The 7,231-nt window shown below is 54.1% G+C and overlaps 1 long non-coding RNA gene across 3 annotated transcripts; it reads right to left on the reverse strand.

The window, feature by feature from the left end:
• Positions 1 to 331: 331 nt before the first annotated feature.
• On the reverse strand, positions 332 to 6,550 carry LOC101902276 (uncharacterized). Of its 3 annotated transcripts, XR_009492534.1 has the most exons (4): positions 5,200 to 6,546; positions 3,498 to 3,585; positions 2,611 to 2,708; positions 332 to 1,272 (listed from the first exon to the last, which is right to left on the reverse strand). It is a non-coding gene; the product is annotated as an uncharacterized lncRNA (long non-coding RNA). The 3 variants fall into 3 exon arrangements; XR_814785.4 differs by having other exon boundaries at positions 332 to 1,288; positions 3,498 to 6,550; XR_239552.5 differs by having other exon boundaries at positions 3,498 to 6,539.
• Positions 6,551 to 7,231: the final 681 nt, after the last annotated feature.

The following is a 7,231-nucleotide window of genomic DNA, read 5'->3' on the forward strand; positions in this document are numbered from 1 at the left end:
TAAGCTATACCACAAAATGTTGTGCCAAGCTTTATTTTCTATAGTTTTGCCCCTCCTGGGGAAAAAATAAAAAAACGTCCCCCAGAGAGCTGTGGTCACCAAACCAGAAATCAGTCTACTGACAGAGCCCCTTTCACTGCACAGGTGATGATCTCGTCACTCAGATGGGTCTTTTCTAATAATAGATTGCATTTATTGAGCACTTACTATATCGCTGGGCATTTTCCTAAGTACATCACATGATTCATTCGTATAAGACTTCCAAAAATCTCTGGGTGGGAACTACCGTTTCCCCATTTTACTGATAAGAAAACAGGCTTAGAGAGGTGAATCTGAGGCCACAGATCTATTTATTTTATCTTATTCATTTATGTTTGTGCTGAGTCTTCATTGCTGCACACCGGCTTTTCCCTAGTTGTGGCGAGTTGCAGCTACTCTCTAGTTGCAGTGTGAAGGCTTCTCATTGCTGCAGCTTCTCTTGTTAAGGCATTCAGGCTCCAAGGCGTGGTTGCTCTGCGGCCTGTGGAATCCTCCCATACCAGGGATAGAATCCGAGTCCCCTGCGTCGGTGGGCAGATTCTTTACCGCTGAACCACCAGGGAAGTCCCACAGATCTACTGAGTGGGGAAGCTGGGATGTGAACCCAGGCAGCCTGGCTCCAGAGCCTGCATTCCCGACCACTGCTCTGCAATGTACAGGGTCATGCAGCACTTGAACCCGGGACCCAGTGTGCTCCACGCCCGATCCCAGGCTTTTCTCTATCCACTTAGCATCCTGCTGATGAAGCAATGGGACACAGCAACCACGTCTTTCCTGGCTCTTGGTCCATTTTCACAGTGGCCCTCAAGCCCAGCTTTGCTTTCCAATCCCTGCAGTGATCAGAAATCCAGGCCTCCCCTCAACCAGCCAGTGAGCCAAATGAAGCTATTTGAAAGCCCCCCAGCTCAATGCAGGCAGGCAACCCCTCTTCCTCTGCTGTATTCTTTGTGTCCATCACCCAACTCACCCTTTACTTTAAGCATAAAGCTAGAGGCCCCTCCAGCTGCCAGGATCCAAGGAAGCCAGCAGAAATCTCCTCTGTGGTAGGAAAGGCCTGCACGTTGCAAGGACTTCCTCCCAAAAGCAGCTCAATAAAAAAGAGATAGTCTCACGGGCAAGTGTTCTGTCTGTCTGTGCCTTCTGTATGCACCATGATGGTCTTTCCTCAATGTTCTTCTTGACCTTGGCAAATCCCTTGGTCCTTTGGTGACTCACTGTTATCTCTAAAGTGGGCTAATAATAGCAAGAGCTAAATTAAAAGATGTAGGTTAGAAAATTTTTGAAGAAAGCAGTCCATACGTGTAACTACAGCACACACACCACCGTGCACACACCGCTCTGGCTGAGCTGGTCGTTTAGATGTGGATTTAGTTGTGCCCCCAGCCTCATCCCTGTAACCATACCCCAGTAAAAAGAAAAAAATCCAGGTGAGTGGTATATCTCTGATTTCTGGATCCAGGATACACTAACTCAAGTTATACCAGCCTCTCCGGCTACAGAGCCTTTGGCATTTGTTAATCTTTGCTCTGGGAGAGACTACTGCTTAGTCTGAGGTCCTTAGGAGGGATGCTGCCAGATATAGAGGGAATTTGCAATATACACTGTTCATTGAGTTGGATTGCATATGGTACCTGGTGTGACAGAATGAACCCAGCATAGGAGTGTATGGACACCTAAGTCATGGTCCTGCCCCTAACTTCCTTTTCCCTGAACCTCAGTTTCCTCATCTGTAAAATGGGGTCTGGGAGGAGGTCCCAGGTCCCTTCTAGACTAACATTCTGTTTCAGGATGTACTTCCTTTGCAGGTTTGCCCTGATCCTTTCCCAGGTCTTCAGGTCCTTCCCGCTCCCTCTTTGTGGTCAGTCTGGCCCTATATCTTATCAAAGACCTGTTTTGTTATTCCAGGAAATGCCACAAGGGGGAGCCTTCTTAGGATGTCTGGGGTCAGGAAGGAAGCCTAGGCCAGTAAGTGCAAGGCTATGGTGGGAGTCAGCCAGTCCCAAGGGGCTGCAAGACCCAGATGGAAAAAGAAAGTTGGGAGAACAAGGGAGGGGGCTGTAAGCTACAAAGACCATATTCCAAGCTCCTGAAGGACTGAGACCTTGCTTTGTGTTAATTCTTGTCTCTCTGTCATACACTTGTAAGTGCATATCTCATTTGATCCTCAATGTACTCCACGAGTCATACAGTGTGGGTGAAATTATCTGTTGCCTCTACATTTGGGAGAACTAAAGCTCAGACAGGCTCCAGGCTCACCCAGGGTCACACAGCCAACCTGGACCAGATCTGTTGATGGCCCAAGTGTCCTGTCCGCTGCCCAGGTCTCCTCCGGGGTCTTGCCCCAGGCTGGACACATGGGAGACCTTCAGGGATGCTTCCTGAATGAATGAGTAGGTGCTCTGGGTGAGGCTGCAACCTCCGTGCATAAGCGTCCTCTGGTAACACCTTGGTTCCGCTTTCTACCCCTTGCTCTTACCTTCCCAAATCACAGCGTTCATCTCTTACCACATCACTTCCATGATCCAGAAGTGCTGGCACTACGGTCATGCCGTCACCAAAAGCCCTACTCACCTCTGTTTATCTTTCAAGTCTTGCTCGGGTGTGTCACCTCCTCCAGGAAGCCTCCTTTGACATCTGCTCCCACCATGGATAGAGTTGCAATCATTCTCCTGTCGGCCCCCCAAATAAGCCTCCTGATTACAACACACCAATCATTGTTTAAAAGTTATTAGATACTAGCCTGAGCTCCCCCAGAAAGGGGACTGAGTCTAATTCATCTCTGACTCCCAGTGTCTATAAAAGCTCAGCTCAGCCATCAAAGACTCATTTTGGGTACTGCCCCCTTCTCCCTCTACAGTAGTGCCTCTGCTCTGGGGACCCTCTGGTAAAGGCATCTGAAGTGCATTTGGCCTGAACAAATGAATGACTGGTGAGCGCACTCCTCCCCGCTTTTCTCTCCCGACCCCTCAAGTATCAGGAAAGCTGACAATTCCAGATTTCTGAAGATACTTCAGAACCCTCCTCAGCCCACCTTCAACCCCTCTAAACCCCTCCCCTTGGGGCTATTTTATACAGAAGGCATTCCCCATGGCTTGGCTGGAATCCCCCATGGGACTCTCAAAGCTGAGGGGACTTTCATTGGATCCAACTCACTTGTACAGGTGAGAAAAGTAAGGTCCAGAAAGGGAAGGTGACTGGGTCGTTCCTTCATTTACTCATTCATTCAACAAATATTCACCAAGTGCTCACTATGTGTGAAACTCTGGTCTCCGTCTGAGACATTTTTTTTTTAACTAAGTGGACTTTAAAAATATTTATATGTTCATGTATGTGTGTATTCAGCTGCATGGAATCCTAGTTCGGCATATGGGATCTTGTGGTACATGGGCCATAGCATGTAGGATCTTAGCTCCATGACCAGGAATCGAACCCACCAACCAGGAATTGAACCCACATACCTTGCATTGGAAGGCAGATTCTTAAACACTGGACCACCAGGGAAGTCCTGAGCCAAGACTTAAAAAAAAGTCTCTGACTTCATAGCATCTACAATGGAAGAGACAGACAAACAAATTAGCAGGTAAGCATGTAGCCTATATTAGATGGTGATAAAAGCCACTGAGATATGCAAAGCAAGGGAAGGGAGATGGAGAGCCTGGGGGTATTGGTTGGTGGAGGGTAGAAAAGAACCTTAGCAAAATGAGTGAGAAAGCACTGTAGGGATCTGGGAAAAGATTGTTCCAGGCAAAGGCAATAGTAAGTGCAAAGGTCCTGAGGCAGAAACATGCTGTCCTGCCTGTACAACAGTGACTGGAGTAGATAGAGTGAGGGGGAGAGGAGTGGGAAGGAAGGGCAGAGCACTGATCAGATCCTCTAGGGTCTTTGAAGGACCCTTTTCTCTGAGTGAGATGTGCACCCACTCGATTTTTGAGCAGAAGAGGGACAGGCTCTGACTTTGATTTTAAAAAGATAACCCTGGCTGCTCTGCTGAGAACAGACTGAGGGGACAAGGGATGCAGGGGGACAAGAGGGGCTGCGATATTCCCCGGCAGGAGAAGCTGGTGGGTTGGACCGGGGCCGGGGTGGGGAAAGTGGTGAAGGGTAGCAAGCAGATTCTGGACATATTTTGAAGGTAATGTAAACAAGATTCGCTAAAGCATTCGGATGCATGACAGAAAAAGAGAGGGGTTGAGAATAATTCTAAGATTTTCTTCCCGAGCAACTGGAAGGATGAAGTTGCCCTGTTCGGAGATGGAAAAGACAAAAAGGAGCAGGTCTGGGGGAAAGATCAGAATTTCAAAGTTGAACACGTTGAGTTTGAGATGCCCACTAAACGTTCAGGTGGAGATAGGAAACAGGATTGACAAGCCGGCAGGTCAGGAGAGAGATTACGGGAGAGCTAAGAGAACAAAAACAAAATCTCAAGCCTCCCGACTTGCCACAGTACAGAAAGGACTCTTCCCGTGGGTTGGAGAAGTTAAATACCTGCGCTCAAAACCTAGGGCGCAGGGAAAGGAAATACGGTAACCCTGCGCGCACGCCCCCACCCCTCAGTAGTGCCAACTATCAAGCAAGAGCAGGTCCGGGAGAGGGGGTGGCTATCCTGGGGCTCTTAGGCGAGACCAGAGGGGGCCAGGGCTCCGCACACACACACATCAGGGGCGGAGCGGGGGCCGCTCGGACTCGGGGGCGGATCTTCACTGAGGTCTGGGTTTCTTCTCCCGGCAACGGTCTTGACTCGTTTCCTTGAGTCACCGTCAGATATTTATTTAACCTCGTGGTTCAGCCTCCCTGGGGCCAGCAGGAGGGATGGAGGCAGGGCGGGGGAGGCTGGCGGAGATGGGGAGCGAAAGGGGAAACATTTTCTTCCCTCCGACAGGCCGCGGCTGCCTCGCTCCTACGTGGGGTCCCACCTCGGGGCCCTCAGACCTCCGGGGGTCAGCCAGCTTCTAGGAGTTAAGGGAAATAAGGAATCACGCTGGTCCACCCCCACCCCCACCCCCATCGGTTTAAGACCAGAGGAAACCTGGGGAGGAGTAACTAGTCTAACGGCCTACACTGAATCCGAGGCGGTGCCAGGCTGCCAGTCTCTGGGGTCCCCCATTCCTTGTCCATCCAATGAGCGCCCGAGGCCCAGCGGTGCCAGGGGAGCCCACAGACCTCTGAGTTCTGACCAGCCTCCTGTCTGGCCTAGACACTTCACCTCCGCGCGCCTCCGCTCCTCGGTCTGTAAAAGGGAGTCCTTACTCTTAACCCGCCTTCTTTGACTTGCTGAGGGACAAATAATGTTTTAAAAATACCAGCTGCCAGTTGCCGAGCGAGGCTGGCACCGTCCTGGGCGCCTCGACAGGGCCTACTGTTCAGCCTCGCACACCCCGCCGCGGTCTAGCCAGTGAGGATGGGGGGCTGGAGAGAGGGGCGCGGGGAGGTCAGAACCCAGCTCTCGGGTCAGAAAGGAACCCCCCCTTACCTTCCCCGCAAAACCACGTCCCCCGCCCCGCCCTCCCCCCACCCCGGCCTTAACCCAGGGGTTGGTGCTGGGAGCGCTGGGGGCGGGGAAGCTGGAGGCCCAGGGGGAGCGGAAGTCACCGCTCGGAGGCCCCACTTCCCCTCCCCCCGGCCGGCCCCGGGGCAGGTGAAGAGGGGACCGGGCTCCGCTCCAGGTGGCGGGCCAGCGACGGGGGTGGGGAAAGGCAACAATAGCACTTTTATTTGGGACTGTTTGGTTCTGAGCGGGTGGGCGGAGGAGGAGGCCGACGGGGCTGCGGGGGAGAGGGGTGGTGAGCGGCATCTGGCGACACACCTGCTCCTGCTTAACCCTGTGCGTGCCGGGGCCGGGCGCTCGGCCGGGGAAGGCGGGCGGACGGCGGGGCGACGAGCCCCCGGCAGGGAGTGCGCGGCTGCCGGGAGGGCCAGCCCCCGGGCTCAGGGCACGCAGGAATGGGGACCCCTGGAAGGACCTGGGGGAAGTCTCTGTCCCTGGGACTGTGCCCTAGACCGGGGCTGGCCTCGCGCGCAGCCCAGGGCTCGGGCGTCGGCTTCCCCAGAGCGCCAGCTCGCCTCGGGCGGGATCGGGAAGGCGAGGGGTGGCTCCAGGGCCTCTGCGCGGATTCCCTGCCGCCCTCGGGCCGTTCCGGGAAACCGGCCTTCCGGAGGCGGCGCGGCGGCCACGGCTATGCCAAGGGCGCGGGGCGCGGGCCAGGCCCAGCGGGCGGCCGCCGGGCGGGGGAGCCTCGAGCTGGGCGCGCCCTCTCGCGCTAAACGCTTCCAGGCGCGACGCTGCAGGTGAGCTGGGCGCCCGACGCTCCCCACCCCCTTCGGGGCCTCGCCAACGCTCCCTGCCCGCCGGAGCCCGCGCCGTCGAGCCCGGCGCTGCACCTGCCCGCGCCGGGACCCCGGCCCGCCCGCGGACCCCCACCCCACCTCCCAGCCCCGGGCTGGCGCGCTCGCCCGCCGTACAATCGGAGCTTGTTTGTGGGCGGAGGAGCCGCGCCGGGTGCGGCGGCCCCGCGCCAGCCCACTGATCCCATAAAATATTATTTGTGTTTAAAAATTCCAGTAATTGGCTATGCAGCCGCTTTTTCCGAGCCCTGTGCCAAGCTCAGTAAAATCGCAGTCCGGCTAGAGTTATTTTCATCATGCAAATTCCCATTTCTGTAAACAGGGTTAAAGCCCCTGGAAGAGGCTGGGTTGGAACCAGGGAAGAAAAGCAGACGGTTGTGTTCCCGAGTCAGGGAGTTAGTCAAACTCGGTCTCCATTCCTGCGGTGACCTGGGTAATTGGGGAGAGCTATTAAGATAATCCTCCCCGATCGCTTCTCTTTGAGTCCCAGTGACTGGACTCTATTGGTTAAACTCCCTGGTTTCCTTAACTTCCCAGGTCTCATCTGAATAACTTACATCAGATCACGGAATCATAATTCCTTTCTCCTTTGTTGAATCACAAAGCAAACTGAGGCTCAGAGAGGGGAAGAGACTTGCCCAACAGTCACACAGCAAGTCTGTGCAAGAGCCCAGGCCAGAACATAGTTTGCCCGACTTCCCAGCCATCAGGACCCCTTTAGAAAGAAAAAAAGAAAGTGAAGTCGCTCAGTCGTGCCCAACTCTTTGGGACCCCGTGGACAGTAGCCTGCACCAAGCTCCTCCATCCATGAGATTTTCGAGGGAAGAGTGCTAGAGTGGGTTGCCATTTC

Source organism: Bos taurus, chromosome 23, assembly GCF_002263795.3.
Source record: "Bos taurus isolate L1 Dominette 01449 registration number 42190680 breed Hereford chromosome 23, ARS-UCD2.0, whole genome shotgun sequence".
Lineage (NCBI taxonomy): Eukaryota > Metazoa > Chordata > Mammalia > Artiodactyla > Bovidae > Bos > Bos taurus.